This window comes from Manis pentadactyla, chromosome 13 (genome assembly GCF_030020395.1).
Source record: "Manis pentadactyla isolate mManPen7 chromosome 13, mManPen7.hap1, whole genome shotgun sequence".
NCBI lineage: Eukaryota > Metazoa > Chordata > Mammalia > Pholidota > Manidae > Manis > Manis pentadactyla.
In genome coordinates this window covers 77,041,280-77,061,894 of record NC_080031.1, presented here as the reverse complement: position 1 = coordinate 77,061,894, position 20,615 = coordinate 77,041,280, and positions in this window count along the sequence as shown.

Here is a 20,615-nt window from a genome sequence, read left to right as displayed (position 1 = left end):
TTGCCTTATTGCTGTGGTTAGGACTTCCAGTACTCTGCTGAAAAAAAGTTGAGAGAGGGCATCCTTTCCTTGTCTCTGATCTTAGAGGAAAACTTTCACCTTTTACCAGTAAGCTTGATGTTAGCTGTGTGTTCGTTGTATGTGTCCTTTAGGATATTGAAAAATGTTCTGTCTAAACCCATTTGGTTGAGAGTTTAATCATGAATGGATGCTGAATTTTGTCAAATTATTTTCAGCATCTATTGATAATGATCATATGCTTTCCATCCTCCCTTCTGTTACTGTGCTTTATCACACTGATTGATTTACAGATATTGTACCAAACTTTCAACCCTGGAATAAATCCCTCTTGTGCTGGATGATCCTGTTGATGTATTTTTTTAAATCACTTTGCTGAATACTTTGTTGAAGATTCTTGCATCCATATACATTAAAGATATTGATCTATAGTTTTCTATTTTTTGTATTTTCTTTGTATATTTTCAGTGTTAGAGTAATGTTGGCCTTAGTGAATGAGTTTGGAAGTATTTCCTCTTCTATATTTTGGAATACTTTAAGAATGCGTATTAATTCTTTAAATGCTTCACAGAATTCACCTTTGAGTTCATCTGGTGTTGCTTTTTTGTTTTTTGGTTGTTTTGATTACCAGTTAAATTTTTTTAATGGTATGTGGTCTTCTCAGATTTTGTGTTTCTTCCTGTATCAGTCTTGCAGGATTGTACATTTCTGGGAATTCGTCCATCACTTTTTGCTTGTCCAATTTACTTGCATGTAATTTTTCATAAAATTTTCTAATAATTATCTATATTTCAGTGTTGTTGATTGTACCTTCCTTTTTCTTTCTGATTATGATTACTTGTCTCTCTCTCTTTTTCCTTGTTAAGTTGGGATAGGTGATTGTCTATTTTGTTTATCTCAATGTACCAGCTCTTGGTTCCATTGAGTTTTTTCCTCTTTGCTACTTTCTATGTTACTTATTTCTACTGTGATCTTTATTATGTTCCTCCTATTACTACCTTTTGGCTTTGTTTGTTCCTCTTGTCCTAGTTCCTTTTCCTTTAGTTGTTGGGTCTGTGCTGCCAGTGAGGGAGATGGTGCATTTGTTGCTGGCTTCTGCTTTTCTTGACCAGTTGGGCTGAATGAGGCCTGGAGAACCATCATACTTCTGTTCTTTCTCCTCTGGAGGGAGTTCCCTCAGACACCTATGCCTGCAGCACAATTCCAAAGACTAGCCCATTTTTCAAACTGCTGCTTCTGTGTTAGGTCTTAGTGGGATCAAAAGAAAATACCTGTCTATAAGTGACAGAGACTCAGTCCCCAATAGTGCCCCTGTTCTCCCTTCTGTCCAGCCTCATTAATTATAGAATCCCAATGAATTGTGCACTTGTCTTCCCAGAGCAGATCCCCAGGGCCAGGTGTAACAGGCTTCTGAGCATTTACCTGTTTTCCAACCCATTTGTATCCAGCAGTATGTAGCTCTATTAATGAGTTTCTCTACCCTTGTGGGATAACACAACTGGCCCCATTGCCTTCATGGATCATTGTCTGTGGTCCCAAATTGGGGAAGACTTGGCACTGGATTCACTGGAAGGCCAGAGCTGCACATTTCCTCTGCAGGTGGTAATCCATGGTCTGTACTCTCTGTTTAAGTGCCACTGTTGCTTTGCTATGCATCTTCCCTTTCACTACGATTTGGATCCTTATCCAGTTGGGCTGTGTTATCTATTCAGCACTCAGTGGGGCTGCTATTAGATCCCTACCCATGAAGAACTAGAGGGCTGGTCTCTGTTCCCTGCAGGTGCTCCTGGTCTTGCCTTATAACCATGTGTTCCTGGAGCTCCATCCAACAGGGGTGGGGTTTGAATCAGCTCTTCTGCCTGGGCAGCCTGGGCTTCAGTTCTAATCAAGGTCTTTGTTGGTTTTGATCAAGCCCATCTGCTCCCAGGTTCTCGGCATAAATGCAGCCCCCACCTTTGCTTTACAGATGATCAGTGTGATGGCCATGCTGTCTGGTCGAGCCCTGCTGATTTATACAACTTCCAGGTGCTCCAACAAGGCATGCTGGTGGCAGGGCCACTAGCTAAACTCAGCAGTGCTCCCAGCTGTGATCACATCAATGCTTGATGGGAAGGTCAAGCAGGTTCCAGGGGAGTGGGAGCCTTCAATGAAGACCTCGCCCATGCAGACCTTGCTCTGCTACAGCCTTTCGTTGGAATGAGGCACTCCCGTGGCTGTGGACATGAGCAAAACTATGAATTTGGAGACATCTTTGCAGGTAGGAGCTCCGTCTGCTAACATCTGAGTGTTGCTTGTGGGAACCCTCCCCCTCCTCTGGAAGAAGAAGACTCCCAGGGGGTTATGGTATGACCATGTTTAGTTTCGTCAGAAAATGCCACACTTTATTCCAAAGTCAGTATCATTTTGTTTTCCCACAAGAAATGTATGAAAGTTTCTGTGGCTCAACATCCTTAGCAGCATTTGATGTCAATTTTCTGGGATTTTGACATTTCTTAGTGCTCAGTGGTTATCTCCTTTTGGCTTTAATTTGCATTTCTGTGACAACACATGATGTGGGATATTCACATGCTTATTTTATACCTCTGTGATGAGGCATCTGTTAAGGTCTTTGGAACATTTTTAAATCAGATTGTATTGTTGGATATTTTTAAGTTTTAAAAAAATATATATTTGGAATATTAGTCTTTTATTAGATGTGGTTGTTGCCAATATTTTCTCCTAGTGTGTGGCTTGTCTTTTCATTCTCTTGACCGTGGTCTGTACATGAAGAACTTTAAAATGTGATGACATCCCGATTGTTGATTATTTGTTTTGTGGATCATGCCTTTTTAATATATGAAACTTCATTACCAAACACATGGTTATTATTTTCTTGGTCTTTTTGTTTTCTTCGTAAATATTTGTAAGTGCTACATCTGAAATATTTTGAGACATCATGTTTCCATTTGCATTTTTATCAAGGTATCTATTTTGTTTGGTTACACATAGGCTGTTTATTAGAATGTTGTTTAGTCTCACTGTGTCTGCATTTTTTTGTTTTACTTTTGTAGTTGATTTCTTTTTTTATTCCATTGTGGTCATAAAAGATATTTGATATTATCCTAGACTTTCTAAATTCATTGAGACTTGTTTTGTGGCTTGACATTGATCACTCCTGGAGAATATTCCATGTGAACTTGAAAAGAATTTATTTTCCTGTTTAGATGGAATGTTCTGTGTACCTCAGTAAGTCCATCTATTCCAACATGGCATTTAAGGCCAAAATTTCCTTATTGATTTTACTGAGTGAGCTATCCTTTGATGTAAGTGAAGTACTATATCCTCTACTACTATTGAATTAATGTCTCTTTATTCCTTCTTGTCTTTTAGTATTTGCCTTATATATTCAGAAAGAGATCATGAGAATACAGAGAGAGATAAAGAGAGCAATTACTGAATGGATTCCCTAGAGTCTGGAAAGTGTCTGAGAGCTAAATCTCAAAGGCAGTGATTGGGTTTAGGCAGGAGGACTGACACTTCATCTAAGGTCTTAGAGGGGAGCTGGGAGTGTGATTCTGAGTCTTATAGGTAATAGTTGGAGCACTGGAGGAACTACTGTGAGATATATGATCACTTCTATTTTCTCAGCTAACTCTGTTTTGAGCTGTTTTTTGATAACCAAGATGGACGGGACAGAGGACAGACATGGGGCTTTGCCTCTAGCTTCTGTAACCTGGACTTCAGTGGCTGGAAATGCTGCTCTGGCTTAACTGGTACCACAGTTCTAATGAGATCGTATTGGGCTGACCCCCAAGATTTTCTTTCACTATCCCTGCATTTTTCCAATCAACCCACATCTGGATCCTCATAATACTCATGGGGCCTTTTGCACCTCTCCTTTCCAATGTATCCCATAGTTCCTTCCATGATCTTATTGTTTAACCCTCCCCCAGTACTTCTAATGTGCAAGAAGCCTCACTTATGGGCTGCCTTATATGGGGGCAAGAATAGTCACTAGAGACCTAAAGCAAGATGGAGCAGCTGTATGGAGCACCAGATTTCTCATTCCCATGATGAACAACTCCTTATTGGGGCCCATGAGGTCCATATTATAGATGATATTTTTCTTGCCCAGCTCCCATAACATGTGCTGGAGCTCTGCATACATTTTCCAGCTAGTGGGTAAATATGGTAAATCTCCCTGATTAGGCTAAACTACCCTGATGCTGTTGTCATCCAATCCTGAAGTGCATGATTCCCTGATGTGTGATGGGCACTTTGCAAGTGCACCTGGAGGGAAAGGTGAGTCCTCTGGGAAGCCAGTCAAACCATTTCAGGACCCAACATAACAATGTATCCACCCCCATATGGCAAATTGCAATAGCTATGTAGGCTGAGGTTCTGATGGCTCCTACCGAAACTGTATGCTCATGTCCACCAGCTCATCCTGGGTATACAGGTGGAGTATGGAGTGGTCCATAATCTGGGTAGGTGATGGCTCCTCCCACTGTGGAGGAGTGGTACCCTTCAGCGGTGGCGCAAGAACAGAGAGGCCCTTAACCCCAGCCCCCCATCCTCTCCCAAATCTCCTCTACCTTCTCCAGGGCTGAAGGCAGGGCGATTTCCTCCCCCTCCCCCACAGCCTCCTGCAATGTGGATCCTCCTGCTGCCTCCTCCCTTGCTGCTAACATATCTTCCAGGAGTGCAATCTACTTTCTCAATAACTGTCTCTCTTTCGGAAGGGCATCCTGTAGGTTATCATCCTGCTCCTCCACGTGATGCTGAACTGTGAATCTGTCCTGCTGAAGTCTCACTCTCTCTCTTTGATAATGCTTTCCAATATCTTGAGAAACATACATCCCACAATCCCAGCTGCCATGTGGCCACTCACGTCCTCTAAACTGTATTCTATCTCATGGAGGGCTAATTCCACAGCTTCTGGTGTCTCCACCCTTCTAGGAGGTGCTTTACCCTTGACAAATTACCCACTGGGGGCTCCCTAAATTGAAGCCCCATGGATAGGGGGCTCTTGGGTGAATCATCACCCCCCTACTGCAGCAGCAACTGGGGCCTTCCCACAATCCACATGGGGGTTTCTGAGTATCTCCCCACCATCCCTAGGGGCAGCCTGGCATAGCATTTCTTCCATAATGACAGACTTTGCATTTAGAGGTCCTGCTCGCTGTCAGCAGGTGTAACTCCCTGCTGGATTTTTGTTCACAGGCTCAATTAAATAAACCTTTGAAACCAAAATCAGTCAAAGGGATAAATAAAGTGGGAGAAATATTTTTTTTGCTTAGAAGAGATTGCCTACTTTTGCTTGCCTATGTCTTTCATGACTAGGCTGTAAAGGACCCTCCAAACCTCTCTGGGCCAGGTGTGCCCTCCTTCCCCCTTGTAATCACCTATTGATAGTGAGATGGACTAAGACCAGTGAGAGATTATGGAAATTTTACCCACAATTACCATGTGACAACTACCAAATTTTCAAAATTTTATTTTAATGAAATCATAACACTCAAAAAGATACTCAAAAGAATAATGATAGGAAAAATAAATGCTGAACTGAACTTTGTTCTGTGACATACTAAAGATAATAATTTGGAATATGACTTACATAATTCAGCAGTTTTCAAATTTTTTGTTATTATTGGGATAGTTCAGTCTTTGAAAGGTTTGAAGACATCACACCTTAAAATTAATTGGCTTGGATGTATTCGTTGATATTTAACATATTTGAAATGATACATTTTTCTTACATATATTGAATTTAATAAGGTGATGAACTATTTTGATACAAATTTAGTATCTGATTTTGTTGACAAGTGGTTTTACAAAAACACAAGTGAGTAAGAGAAGAGGCATTATTTTACATTTTTACAAATCTGTTTAATATCTGTCTTAATAGAAGATAGGTTATTCTCAGATATGCCTCTTCACTCACTCTGTTGCAATGATTGTGGATTGATGTATATAGAGAAAAGAAGGCCTCATACATGTATATAGCTGGAAATTGGAAGCATTGATTTAACATTCCCAAATAATAGTTAATATTCATCATTGATAGTATACCAAACTCAACAAGTAATTTATTGAAGATTAGTTGGTTTTATAATTGAAAAACCACACATTGAACGTTTTTATATTCAGATTTAAATCTACTTAGCACTTTAGATTTTACCAATTCTGATTTTGTAACATATTGTCGATCACCTGAAAGACATTGACTCCCAGAGATATGTAAATATTACAAATATGACATATTTCATCATATGTGAAAATAAAGCACTTAAATATCACTACTAATTTCATTAGAAAAGTCTTTAAGTACTATAAAATTGTCAAGCTCATGTGGGGAACATAGTCATTAAAATTATAGTTTTGACTTATATATTATCATGAGCAGCTCAGTTTTTGTATTGCATTTGCTTCAGTTTTGAGAAAATGTAAAACACCAAAGTCTGTCAGAAACAGCACCTATTTTTACTAATATATGTAATTTATATTTCCCAGCTTGATTGAGATATCTCTGACTTATGACTTTGTGTAAGTTTAAATTATACAAAGTGATAATTCAATTCACATGTATATGGTGAAATTCTTACCACAATAAGGATAGTTAGCACATTATCAACACAAGTTTTCCAATACAAACCTGTTAGAATGGCTTTCATCTTGTAGACAAGAGATAAATTCTGATGAGGATGTAGAGGAAAAGGGAAAGTTTGTGCACTGTGGGTGGGCTTATAAACTGGTACATCATTATAAAAACAGTTTGGAGGATCCTCAAAGACAAAAAAAAGAACTACTAGTTGTTCTATTTCTGGGAATATGTCTAATGGAATCAATTATGCTACAAGGTGTCTGTAGCCCTTTTTCACAGCAGCATTATTTACAGTAACCAAAACAAGAAAAAAAACTCAGTGTCTTTATGCAGATGAATGGATCATGATAAAGTTTTCAGCCATAAAAATGAGCATTCCTGACATTTACTCTGAGAGAAAGAACACTGCAGCAGGTGGACCCAGAGGGAGCACGGATTCACACTGCAATGAATACGGCATTTAGGGGGCACAGTGTAATGGAGCCAGGGAATATCAGGGCTGGAAGGGATCTTGGAAATTGTCTAGTCCAACTACTTCATTTAAGAGTTGAGAAAATTAAGGGCCTGATAGAATAAGTGATTTTCACAGGATGAAAATAGGTAGTAAGTGGCCCAGCCAGGGACTCGGCTCATCGCTCTTGTCCCTCCTCTGAGAACTTCCTTTTAGTGGTAAGATTTAGCTGACTGGAGCCGAGGAGGTGAGACGGATTAAGCAAGGTAAGCCGAAAAAAAGACCATTAGGTTTTTTTTCAGTGTGATCTATGCGGGGGTAGGGAGCCTTACTGGAGTTTTAAGGAAGAGAATTGTAGGAAGAAGCAGTGGGTCGAGAATAGTGTGATTCATGAACAGTAATGAGTAAGGGTTGAAATAGCAAGCTAACACAGAAGGCCGTGGCCCTGACTTGTGGGTGAGGTTGTAGAATCCCCCAGGGAAACGTTCATGTTGGCGGGTTGGAGGAAAAGAGGAAATTCTTTAGGGGGAGAGTACAAGCTGTTGATGACCGATCTGAAATAATTGTATAGAACTGCATAGGACTGTAAGTAGATTCATATACTGTAGAAGTGTGTATAAAAGGTACAATTAAGAAATTATATAGCCATCCCTATCCGAGTCCTCCATGTAATAGTCATTCAACAAACACAGCAAAGAACCTGAAATTCAGAGAGAAGAGTTGATTTGTCCAAGGTCACATGGATGACAAATGACTGAGTCAAACTCAAGTCTAGTGCCATGTCCACCACTAGGATGTCTTAACCTGGGATCCAGGGATCCTCACAGAGTTGATGACTGAGCCTCTAATGTTTAATAAATCTTGTGAAGATAAAAAAAATTATGGATGGATCTTGAAGGCAATATGGTAAGCAAAATGTCAGAGACAGAAAAATAGTACCATTTGATTTCACCTATTTGTGGGAACTAATAAGTAATCATTACAGAAACTGAGATCAGACTTGTGGTTACCTGGGGCAGAGGGTATAGAGAAATGGATTTGGTAGGTGATACAAATTTCCATTTATAAAATAAATAAATACTGGGATGGTATGTCCAAAATTATGAGCAGAGTTAATGCAGGTACAGCATGGTGGCCGTAGTTAACAAATATTGAGTTGTATACTCGCAAGTTGCCAAGGGACTAGATCTTAAATATTTTCACCACAAAACTTTCAGATGATATCTCATTGCGGTTTTGTTGTGCCTTTCCTAATGCCTAGTGATGCTGAGCATCTTTTCAAGCACCTGTTGGCTATTTGTATGTCTTCTCTGGAAAAGTGTATGCTCAGGTCTTATGTCAATTTTTAACTTGGATTATATATAGTTTTACTATCCATGGGTTTGTATAACTAGTCACTTGAAGTACTGTCATAAATTACTGGCACATTAGGGAAACCTGAAGGATTGGGAAACCATGGCCTTAGTACAATCTGGCACAAAACATATTTTTTGATACATATTTTTCCTGAAGTCTTGTTGATATACAAAATTATATTGGTTTCATTTATGCAAAAGAATTATTTGACAGTAATCTACATTATTAATTGCTCATCTCAACCAGTGTAGTTAAAATCTGTCAATATAGAAAAGTGTTACAGAAAAAATTGATGATATTCTCTATGCTATACTTTCATCCCTGTGACTAATTTGTTATTATTGAGATTTTGTGCCCCTTTATCCTTGTCCCACTGCCACCAAGGTAACCACCAGTCACTTTTCAGTATCTATCAGTATCTATGAGTCCACCACTGTTTGGGTCCTTTTGTTTTGTTTGGCCTTATATTCCACAAATAAGTGAAATCATATGGTATTTGTCTTTCGCTACCCAGCTTACTCCACTTAGTATAGTACCCTCTAGGTCCATCCATGTCATCACAAATGGCACGATTTCTTTCTTTCTTATGGCTGAATTATATTCTTCTGAGTATGTGTACCATTTCTTCTTTATCCATTCATGTATTGATGGATTCTTTGGTTGCTTCTCTATCTTGGCTATTACAAACAATGTGGTAATAAATATAGGGGTGAAAATACTTTTTCAAATCAGAGATTTTTTAATCTTTGGCAAATGCCTAGAAGTGGAATAAGTGGATCATATGGCATTTCTATTTTGAGTGTTTTTGATGAACCTCCTTACAGCATTTCCTGTACCAATTAATACTCCACATCAGTGCAGGAGAGTTCTCTTTTCTCCACATCCTCAACAATACTTGTTATTTCTTGTCTTGTGAATGGTGGCCATTCACACTGATGTGAAGCCATACCTCATTGTGGTTTTGATTTACATTACCCTGATGATTACTGACATGGAACATCTTTTCTCATGCCTATTATCTATCTGTATGTCTCTTGGAAAAATGTCTATTCAGGTCCTCTGCCTACTTTTTAATTTTTTATGGGTTTTTATTTTGGTGGTGCATGTGAGTTCTTTATATATTTTGGATGTTAACTCCTTATTAAATAAATCATTAAGAATATATTCTCCCAGACTTTAGGATGCATTTTTGTTCTGCTGATGATGCCTTTTGCCATAGAGAAGCTTTAAAGTTTGATGTAGTCCCACTTGTTTACTTTGTATTTTTGTTTCCATTGCCCAAGATATGTCCAGGAAAAAATTGCTCATGCTTGTAGTCAAGAGTTTATGCCTATGTTTTCTTCTAAGAGTTTTATTGTTTACTGTCTTACATTCAGGTTTTGATCCATTTTCTTTACTTTTGTGTATGGACGTAGACAATAATTCAGTTTTATTCTCTTGAATGTAGGTTTCCAGTTTTCATTACACCATTTGTTGAGGGGGCTGTGTTTTCCTCATTGTATATTCATGAATTCTTTGTCATATATTTATTGACAATGTATGGATTTATGTCTGGGCTTTCTATTTCACTCCATTGATCGATGGGTTTGTTCTTGTGCCAGTATCAAGTTGTTTTGATTACTGTAGCTTTGTAGTAGAGCTTGAAGTCAGGGAGTGTAACACCCCCAGCTTTGTTCTTCTTTCTGTGGACTACATTAGTTATTCATGGTCTTTTGTGGTTCCATATGAATTTTAGAACTATTTGTTCTAGTTCATTGAAATATGTAGTAAGCTACAAAAAGAGCCTCAATAAATTAAAAGAAGATTGACATTGAATCAAGCATCTTTTCAGACCACAGTGGTATGAAACTAAGAAGAAATTACTCAAGAAAACAAAAAAGCCTACAAGTAAAGGGAGGTTAAACAACATGCTTCCAAATGATCAGTGGATAAACTTATTAAAACAAATCAAATAATACATGGAGACAAATAAAAACAAAAATTCGACAACTTGAAATCTGTTGGGCATGGTGAAGGCAGTTCTAAGAGGAAAGTACAAAGTGATACAGGCTTATCTCAAAAGGAAAGACTAATCCCAAATAAGAAGTCTAAACACACAATTAAAAAACTAGGAAAAGAAGAACAAATGAAACCCGAAGTTCATAGATGGAGGGGCATAATAAAGATCAAAGCAGAAAGAAATTAAATGGAGAAGAATAAAATAATAGAAAAAATAAGCAAAGCTGCAAGCTTCTTCTTTGAGAAAATGAGCATAATAGATAAACCTCTAGCCAGACTTATCAAGAAGAAAAGAGTATACACACATAAACAAAATAGAAAACAAAGAATAGTCACAACAGATATAACAGAAATTCAAAGAATTATGGATTTCTATGAAAAATGATACACCAATAAATTGGACAAAGTAGAAGAAATGAACAACTTTATAGAAAAGTACAAATTCCAATTTGATGCAGGACAAAACAGAAAATCTTAACAGATGAATTACCAGCAATGAAATTGAACTGGTAATTGAAAAAACAACGGTGCCGCAAACAAAATTCCTGAACTAGATGATTTCACAGTTGAATTCTACCAAACATTTAAGGAAATGCCAATACTCATCCTTCTCAAAGTATTCCCAAAAGTAGAAGAGGAGGGAATACTCCCAAACTCATTCTATGAGATGTGCATGTCTTTGATACAGAAACCAGGAAAACACAACACAAATATATAATATTATAAACTAATATCACTGATGAATAGTGATACAAAAATTCTCAAAATATTAGTAAACAGCATTCAAAACTACATCAAAAAGGTCATCCATCATGCCCAAGTGGGATTTATTTCAAGGATGGTACAATATTCATAAATCATCATTATCATGTGCCCTATTAATGAAAAGGATAAAAACAATCATCTCAATAGTTGCTGAAAAATCATTTGACAATATTCAACATCCATTAATGATAAAAATACTCAACAAAATGGGTATAGAGGGCACACAACATAATTAAGGCCACATATGACAGCCCCACAGCCAATATAGTAATTAATACGAAAGGCTGAGAGCTTTATCTCTTAGATCAGGAACAAGACAAGGATGCCCACTCTCACCACTTTTATTCAACATAGTTCTGGAGGTCCCAGCCTCCACATAGAAAAAAGGCATCCATATTGATAAGGAAGAAATTAGACTGTCACTATTTGCATAAGACCTGATATTATATATAGAAAACCCTAAAGATCTCACCAAAAAACTTAGAACTGTAGCTGAATTCAGCAAGGTTGCAAAATAAAAAATTAATGCACAGAAATCTGGCATATTCTTATATATTAAAAACAGAGTAGCAGAAAGAGTAATAAAGAAAACAACTTTTTTTTACAATTGCATTAAAAAGAATAAAATATCTAGAAATAAACCTAATCAAGGAGGTGGAAGACCCTTACTCTGAAAATGATAAGTCACTCATGAGAAAAATTAAAGAAGACACCAATAAATGGAAATACATTCCATGCTCATGGATAGAAAGAATTAACATTGCTAAAATGGCCATCCTGCTTAAACCAATTTACAGATTCAAAGCAATCTCTATCAAAATGCCAACAGTCCCCATATTATTAATCCTCAACCCTACTAGTGTGGTTGCTATCTGTTAACATAGAAAGATGCTACTGAATCATTGACTATATTCTCCATTTTGTACTACTCTACCCATATCACATTATATTATGACTGAAAAATTTTGTGCCCCTTTATACCCCTCACTGTAACCACACACACTTTCTAAATCCTCCCTCTTGGTAACCACTATTCACCTCTCTGTGTCTAAGAGGCTGCTACTGTTTTGTTCATTCTCTTTTGCTTTGTTTTTACATTCTACAAAAAAATGAAATCATATGGTATTTATCTTTCTCTACCCACCTTATTTCACTGAGCATAACACCCTTTAGGTTCATCCATGCTTTCGCAGGATTTCTCTTCCCATTATGGCTAAAATAATATTCCATTGTGTATATATTCAATATCTTCTCTATCGATTCATGTATGGATGGACAACTCGGTGGCTTCCATATCTTGGCTATTATAAATAATGTAGTGATAAACAGGGGCATGTGTATCTTTTCAAATCAGGGGTTTTGTTTTCCTTAGGCAAATTCTTAGAAGTAGAATCACTGGGTGGAATGATTTATTTTTTAAAGACGGGTTGGCCTGTCCCCAGAATTGGGGAAGTGTGGAGATACTAGAAGCTGTGGAATTAGCCCTCCATGATAGAGAAGACTGCTTAGTGGCACAGAGTAGCCGTGTGGCAGTCAGGATTGTGGGATGTTTGTGTTTGAGACAGTGTAAAGGGTTATTGAGGAGATAGTCACACTTCAGTGTCACTTAGAGGAGCTGGGCAGCAACCTATCTGATACCTTAGAGAAAGAGAGGCAAGTATTGAGAATATTGGGAAGTGAGATTGTGCTCCTGGAAGATGTGTTGGCAGCGAGGGGGAAGGCAGCTGGAGAATCCATGTTGCTGGAGACCAAGGGAAGGGGGAGAGAATAGCGGTGCCTTTAGCCCAGGAGATGGTAGAGGAGATGTTGGGAGATTATGAGGGGTTGGGGGTGAGGGAGGAATGTTTGCTGAGGTAGTGCCCAAGGTACCAACCCCTCCTTTATTAAAGGCCCACCCAGGCTATGACTGAAAGGAGAGGTGCAAATAGCCCCATGAAGGTCTTGTGTACCCAGATGTGGGTTGATGTGATAAAGGCTGGGGTAGTGAAAAAGAAACTTGATGGGCAGCGCAAAGTATCTTGTTAGAACTGCAGCACCAAGTAAATCCAGAGCAGCAGTTCCAGTCGCTGAGGTCCAGGACACAGAAGCCAGAGGCAAAGCCCCATGTGCCACCTGAGTCCCAGCAAGACTTCCTGTGGGACAGTACTCAGGCTCTGCCTGGGCCCTCAACCCAAGGAGGACAACTGGGTGTCATGGTTTGACTTGGCAAGGAAGTCAAAGTCTGTATCTTGGGGGACATGCTTGGGACTAGAGACTACATGGAAAATCAGCAAACATTGGTCACCCATGTATGTACGATGAGTCCTGGCACCAGTGAACACAGTAGCTCAATGTTGTCTAATTTATGTCAATGCTGAGTACTTTCTTGGGACCCCTGCCACAATAGATGGCTATGGGGATAAGGCAATTAGGGTGAATAAATCCCAAATCACACTAGGGATAGGGTGTTTACCCCCAAAGGACTATGCAGTGCACATTTCTCCCATCCCTGAATATGTTTTAGGGGTAGATATCCTGTAGGGTCTGGGGTTACAGACCACTGCAGGTGAGTTCAGACTGAACGTACCCTAAGTAAAGGCATTTTTAAGGGTATATGCTAAGCACCCACCTATAGCTCTGTTTATACCTAGGTAAGTGACAAATACTAAGCAGTATAAATTGCCTCGAGGGGAACAGTGAAATTGGAGAAACTCTACAGTAGTCGGAGAAGGTGGGCATCATGTTGCTCACTCAGTCCTTTTAATTCCTCGGTATGGCCAGTGAAAAAGTTGGATGAGTCCTTGTGAATGATCATGGATTACAGGGAATTGAATAAAGTTAAAACCCCTTTGCATGCTCCTGTCCCCTCTGTAGCAGTCATTATGGACACCCTTAGTCATGAACTGGGGAAATATTGTTATGTAGTGGACCTTTTTAATGCTTTCTTCTCTATTGACATAACCCCAGAAAGCCAGAAACAGTTGGCCTTCATGTTGGAAGGCTGGCAATGGACATTCACTGTCTTTCCACAGGGATACCTCCATAGTACCACCATTTGTCACAGACGTGTAGCCCAGGACATGGCCACATGGAAGAAACCACTGACAGTGTGGCTGTATCACTGCATTGGTGATATCATGCTCATGTCTGATTATCTTGCAGATTTAGAAGGGGCAGTTCCTAGACTGCTGCAATATCTACACGGGAAACGATGGGCTGTGAGCAGCACCATGGCTCAGGGACCTGGTTTCTCAGTAAAATTCTTGGGGGTTGTCTGTTTTGGTAAAACTAAAGTCATCATAGAAACAGTAATAGAGAAGATTCAGGCTTTCCCCACCCCTACAACTGTGACAATATTAAAAAAGATTTTGGGTCTTTTGGGCTACTGGAGAGTGTTTATCCCACATTTGGCACAAATTCTGGAGCCTTTATACTGGTTGGTACTGGGATGAGACATGTGCAGCTGCTTTTACTGCTGCTAAGCAGGCAGTCAAGGCTGTACAGGCCTTGAATGTAATGGACTCAGCAAGGCCCCGTGAGCTAGATGTTCATGTAACCAAAGGTGGTTATGGATGGGCCTTTGGCAGTGGCTTGGATGGACATGCCAACCGGTTGGATTCTGGCCACAACTATGGAAAGAAGCAGAGTTCCGGTTCTCTTGACAGAGAAGCAACTGCCTGCTGTGCTCCATGCCCCACTGTCTGTGGAGCCCATCACCAGAACAGCTCTGACCAAGATAATAACCACCTATTCCATCGTGGGGTGGGTGCAAGCCTGGACCCAAATGCCTTGGAGTGGTGTGGCACAGATGGCTACACTGGCCGAATGTGCCACATATTACAGCAGTGTAGCATCCTTTCCACTAGGCACTTAAGTGGAGAACTCCAGTGCTCATTGATGCCAGTGATGTACCAGTGGGAAGCAGGAAGAACTTACTTTGGTTCTGTTAGTAGCCAAAGCATCATAAAGGGCACAGGGAATCAGAGCAGAATTGGCACGTGAGGCAGATCAGAACGTGCAGTGTCAGCAGCATGTGGAGCCGTGAGTGAGCACAGCACACAGAGGCCTGCAGCCCCATCAATACATGTAGGGTCCTGCTTGGGCACCAGGCTGTCATCAGGAGGAAGAGGATTTAATAATACAGGTAACTGTAGAAACACTGTGTTGTACATTAGAAACTAATATAAGATGGTATATCAGTGATACTTCTATTAAAAAAAGAAAGTAAACCCTGGTGGAAATGAGCCTTCCCTCCACCCTCCTACCCCTGCCATTTCTAATTGCATATGAGCCTAGGGGGGGTAGAAGAACTTCATTAGTATATGATAAAGATAAAATGGAATCTTACAGTCTGGATTCCAAGGGCCAGGGATTCATTCCTCGACCCATCTGTGCACACTGAGTTTCTGGGAAGATGTAGACCTGCTTCATTAGCCATGAAATGATACAGCAGTAGGGTCACACCAAATCTAGGAACCATATGGCTCATTATTATTTTCAAAATTGTAGAATCATTCTGGCTTGTGGAGGTCCAATTATAGTGGGTTTTGTTAATTAAAAAAACACTGCTGATGCAATACATTTTCAGAACTATTTTACTAAATAACAGTGATATTATTAATATCTTCTTATGTTGGCTTCTCAAGTAGGAATTCTAGATTACTTTGAAAAGTCTTTATTAATATTGCTAAATAAATTTTGCTAGCCACTACTCAAAATATACCATAGTAGTTATGTTCCACTGATATGTCCATATGTTGTTTCCATGTGTCTGTAGAACATTCCCAAGTGGTAAAATGCTACATTAACTTTAAGACACTTCCCCATTATTTAAGTGGTAAAATATTAAAATGATATATCTTGTAATTAAGGAGGGACCTCTCTATAAAATAATCAAATACATTAATCTGACTTAAATTGTATAATTCCAAGAACTTTCCCCATAGTCAAGTTTATGTCCCTGTTTCTAAGGCTGTATATGATGGGATTCAGTGATGGAGGCACCACTGTGTAAAACACAGACAGAGTGATATCTAGGTCTGACATCACCTCAGAGGCTGGCTTCAGATAGGCCATGGGACCTGTTGTAAGAAACACAGTCATAACAACCAGATGAGGGAGGCAGGTGGAGAGGGCTTTGGACCTGGCCTCCAGGGAGGAGGTCCTTGAGACAGCAGAGAAGATGTGCACATAGGAATATAACACAGAGAGGAAAAAAGCTAGTAAGATAATTGCACTCACTGCAGTCACTGACGCTTCATTTATGTTCATTTTAGAGTTTGAGATCAAAATAATCTGAGGGATATCACAGACAAAGTGATGGACTTTATTTGAACTAAACATTGTGGAAAATGTTGCTGCTGTGTGCATGGCTCCATAGATTCCTGCACTGATGTATGAAGCCACCACCATCCGCCCACAGGCCCCCTTGGTCATGATGCTCTCGTAGTGCAGTGGGTGGCAGACGGCCACGTAGCAGTCATGGGACATCACTGTGAGGATGACTATTTCAGCAGAACAAAAACTCACAAAGAACAGCACCTGGAAAATGCATCCAAGGAAGGGTATTTTGTTCCTGTTCATCAGGGTGTTGAGAGCAAATTTAGGAACAGTGACAGAGATGTAGCAGAGATCTATGAGTGACAGGTTCTTCAGGAAGAAGTACATGGGGGTGTGAAGCTGAGGATCCCATGTGATGAGCATGATGATGAGCCCATTTCCAAACAGGGCTGCCAGGTAAGCCACGAGGAATAGGCAGCCATGCAGGGTTTGCATTCTCGGGTCCTCAGAGAATCCCAGGAGGAGGAACTCAGTGACTCCTGTGTGATGGATCATTTCATGCAATGACATATTCCCAAGAGGAAACTGTTTTCTGTAATCAAAATCATAGGGATAAAGGAAAATAGTACCAGCTGTGCTAAAGGATGTATTAATCATCTTATCTGTGGTCAGTATTTCACAATCTTTGTGTAAGTATGTACATAATTCATATGTGTATCTCTATATAAGTTATATACATTAAATATATTTATTTTATTTGCCAATTAATGTAAAAAATTTGAAAGTCAAATATAAGGTACAATTTTAGTAAAACATTAAGTTGATAAAGTTGTAATTCTAGCAGTGTAATTAACTTTAATGATTCCAAGTTTCAGAGATGCTTTGGTTTTCTATTATAGTGATGAGTGCATAAATGTTCAACAAGTGACAGGCAGAGCTGGATGGGGACACCATTTAATGTTTGTCAAATCCAATGGTGTTATTATCACCATTATGGCTGCAGCAGCTCACCAATGTGCCATACCTAACACCGAGGTAGGATGAAATGCCCCAAATTTCTCTCCAAGCAGTTGCAGGAAACTCATAGCTAAAAACATTTACAAAGAAAACCTAAGGTGCAAGTAAAGACGAAGGTATTCCTGGAAACTTATTTACACATTCTCATTAACTGCATAGTTATTTAATATTGCTTCTTGGTGTTATTTTTTATCTTTAAACATGAGTTAGCCTTGAGTACAGCATGGTCATTGAAGTAAGCCAGACACAAAATGAGATATGCTTTATGATTCCATTTATATGGGATCCCTGAATAAATTCATGTAGACAGAGACTAGATGGTGATGGGAAGGGCTTGGGGAATAAAGGAACTTGAAGTGTTTGCTTAATCGATACAGAGTTTCAGTTTTGCAAAACAGAAACATTTCTGGAGATGAGTGTGAAGATGGTTGCCCCACTATGTGACTAGTTACCACCAATTGACAGGACACTTAACAATGGTCAGGATGGAAAATTTATGTTACCTGTATTTTAACCACAATTAAGAATAGTTTAACATTGAAGAGCCAAATTTCTTTAACACTTGGAAAGGATTCCTGTGATATGAATGTTTGAAGAAAGATAAATATTAGTTCTTATTGTAAAGTCACAGAATTAAAAATATGCCCAATTTTGAACATTTCTCAGATATTTTGTTGGAACTTTTCTGATCTGTAAAGAAGGTATTCAGATAAGTTAATCCATTTCTGAATTTCAGTCAGCTTACTTTGGGGAAAAAAGGGGGATTTTTTACAAGTTTATAATGAGGACTATGAGATTCTTGTGATATACGAGAAACGACAGATCAGGCCAGAAAAATTCTGCTTTTCAGTCTGAGTCTACCACGTTGTGGATGAGTTAGTTACCTTGTGATACATTTCAACATTATAGGTGAGTAATTAGTGTGACAGTTATCAAGACATTACGTGTGGAATCCCATGGAAGTTTCTTAGGAGGACTAGGCATATTGTTTATACAGTATTTGGAATGAGGTAAACATCAATATCTATAAGAAGCTAATATAAGAATGAAAGTAATAGATATTTATTATTAGACATTGATAATAGACATTTATTTAGTATTTATTGTATATCAGATAATGTTAAATGTAGTGGTTAAAAACAAAGTTACCCACTTTATTTGTGTGTGTTCCTTAATATTGTTCCTTGCTAGTTCTAGACATTTGTCAGATTACTTAAACCTTCTGGGCCTAAGTCATCAAATTGATGCAGGACAATTCTTGGCACTAAATTAATTAATATGTATTTAGGAGTCTCTGAAGAACTTTACTAATAAAATGATTTTGGCATTGCTGATGGTCATCATCACTAATGAATTGTTGAAGATGTTGAAGTTGTTGTTTCTTAATAATTTTAGTCTGCACAGTGAACAAGAAAGTAGTAAGGTGCCAATACTGTTATAATTTCACAACTTAGGATAGTAAGAGAGATAGGTTGACTGTTCACCCACCTCCATACCCAATGTAAAGGGACATAGCCAGTAAAATTGCAGAGATGGGAGAGGAAGGTGGTTTCATTGACTTCTATGCATCCCTGTTCTGTGAAGAGACACAAGATTAGAGAGATACTGGCAGGTTGAAGACAATAGATGTAGTTTAGAAAACAATAAAAGGCAAATTTAATTTTAACCCAACATGAATATTAATGTATAGAAAACTAGAACCAGGCTACGTGAGTGGTGCAAATAATTTCATCTCAGTATTTCCTGCCATTCTTATGAATGGAAAGCATGTTTATATATTTATGCAGCTGGTGGGTTTAAATATTGGTGATTGAAGGACAGGAATAATAGAACATTGTCTTAATTAGAGCATGTTAAATCTTCGAGATTTTTAATAAGAATTAATTATGCATCAAATATTATTTGTGTTTATACTTCCAGAATATATTCTTCCCAAATTGTTTACTTCACTCTGGGTGTAGATGACAGGGTCCTCCACCTCTAATTTCAGCTTTTTCCAATTTATAAGACATTTACTGAATTCAATAGGAACAATGGCTAAAATTCTAATTGAAAGTTCCGGGACTCAACAAAATTATGTTTTCTCCTCTTCTGACCATGGCCTTAAATATCATTGCCTGTTATTGAGAGATGATGTTCTTAACTGTTTGTTCAGTGTCCCTGTATTAATTATCTAAGAAATAATTTAGCACTTTTTCCTCTTTTCTAAATGGCTTTATAAAGTCCAAACAAATAAAAAAGGATGTATCTATAAAATGGAGTCCATGAAGAAAGTGCTGGAAACATTCCTGATAAGGTCTGAGTACAATTATAGATTTCCAAATCCTACCTGAACCCGGATTGCATATGTATATGAATCAGCAAATATAACTCAGTCCGCTAGTCTGATGTGTCAGCACTAACTATTGCTGTGGCTTAGAAAACAGTACTGTGTCTGGATTCCACATCATGACTGCCCAGTGATGCAGAATTTGCCAGTGATAGTTGGCAGGCTCATTCCCAGGTCGAGCTGCTTCCAGTGTATGTGGTCTACTGGGGTTGGAAACTCCCTCATGCAGAGCATCTGAGTGCTGAGACAGAAAATGTTTTTGTCACTATTGTGGATCCTGGATACCACTTCTCTTGGTGGCAGAAGAAATACTGAGACATAAAAGCACTGTGTTTTAATTGCCATAATGCAATTCTACACATCAAACTAATTTCAGGGATAAAATATTCACAATTACTCATTCTCTGACAAGGATAAAGCATATTCTGGTAATGGAGATGGCAGTTTAAAAAACATATGAAAAGCCCTAAGATGTTGATACATTTTTCAGATAAATTATTTTATAATAAATCACTAGAACAGTGGGATATTTCTCTCCACATCTATTTTAGAGCCTTGTACAAAGAGATAATCAAAGAGAAAACATTTTTTCTGTATTCTAATTTTGTTAGGTGTTTTTTCTTATCACTGTTTAATCATGATGGGTGAGAACTTGTGAATCATTTCCCTTTTTGGCTTACAGGATAATCTGTAGGGTTAATTTATGTGTAAATAAAAATATGCATATCAGAATACATTTTAAATATGTAACATTAAAATTTTCACTTTCTCACAAATTAAACACAAAAAAATGCAAGAATTTTTCTCAACAATGAAATTGGAAGACGGTTTTAGGAATA